A 1,215-nucleotide genomic window follows, 5' to 3' on the forward strand; every position below is an offset into this window, starting at 1 on the left:
CATTTATAAAAACTAACACCACTTTCTGCGCACCTGCTGCAACCACCCCCTGATGGTGTTTTATTGCGCGCAGTGGAATTAGAATGCACAATGTTTTGAGAGTAAGATTTATGCAGATTCTGATCCTATATTAGCTCATTAGAGATGCGGCGTCCGTAGCCCACCGCGGCGGCGTGCGGGGGAACGCACGCCGACACGGTGGCTCTGGGGACACATCGCCTTGTCCGGCCTGACTTATGGGCACGAGTCGAGCTGAGCCGCCCGCTGCCGCGCCCGCGTCTCCTGTTTTATCCAGGCTTTATCCTCGTCTGTTTGCCTCGCCATCTGTTGCTTCATCTTCTGTTTTAACCAGACTCTGTCCTCGTCTGTCTGTCTCGCCGTTTTTATCCAGGCTTTATTCTCGTATGTTTTCCTTACCCTCTGTTGTTTCCCCTTCTCTTTTAACCAGGTTTTGTGCTCGTATGTTTGGTTCAATTTCCTTTTTTCAGGCTTTATCCTAGTCTGTTTGCATTGCCATCTTTTGCTTCGCCTCCTGCTTTGTATATGCTTTATCTTCATCAGTTTGCATCACCTTATGTTGCTTTACCTTCTGCTTTATCCACGTCTGACCTTCTGTCATGTCACCTATTTTATCCATGCCCCCCCCCCCTCGTCTCTTACCTCATCCTGTTTTTATCCTCGCCTGTTACCTTACCTCCTATTTTATCCAGGCTTAATCCTCATCTCCGACCCTCACCTTAAAATCACCTTTTATCAAATGTTAATCCTTATCTGTTACCTCTCTCCCCTTTATCCCAGACTTGAACCTAGTCTCCTGTTACCCGATCAGCCCCGTGCGTGTACCCAACCCATATCTCCTGTTTTATCCATGCTTTATCCTCACATTTAACCCCACCTCGGGGTACCTAAAGCTCGCACTCACTTATCTTGCTTCAGCTGTGTCGGTGGCTCTGTCTATACCATCTGCTGTTTCATTCATTACGCTGCTCTTGTGTCAGTGGCTGATGTATGGCCATAGTACAGCTTATTGCATTATGTATGTTTCGTGTTGCAGGTCCGTGCTGTGCAACCCCTAACGCCCTGTGCATAGGTGCAGTCATTGCGTTGTTATTAAGTGCTTCGGTAATGTGTTACATACAAAATCACTGGAAAGAATTCTGCCTTACTATTCAATCAGTCGTTTGTGAAATAAAGGGCAATTATCGTGTTTATATT

The 1,215-nt window shown here is 46.7% G+C and overlaps 1 protein-coding gene across 1 annotated transcript in view; it reads left to right on the forward strand.

The window, feature by feature from the left end:
* LOC119593783 overlaps window positions 1–1,215 on the forward strand; it is a gene marked incomplete in the record, with an annotated part of 165,707 nt that overhangs the window by 98,596 nt on the left and 65,896 nt on the right.

This window comes from Penaeus monodon, chromosome 32 (genome assembly GCF_015228065.2).
Source record: "Penaeus monodon isolate SGIC_2016 chromosome 32, NSTDA_Pmon_1, whole genome shotgun sequence".
NCBI classification, from domain to species: domain Eukaryota; kingdom Metazoa; phylum Arthropoda; class Malacostraca; order Decapoda; family Penaeidae; genus Penaeus; species Penaeus monodon.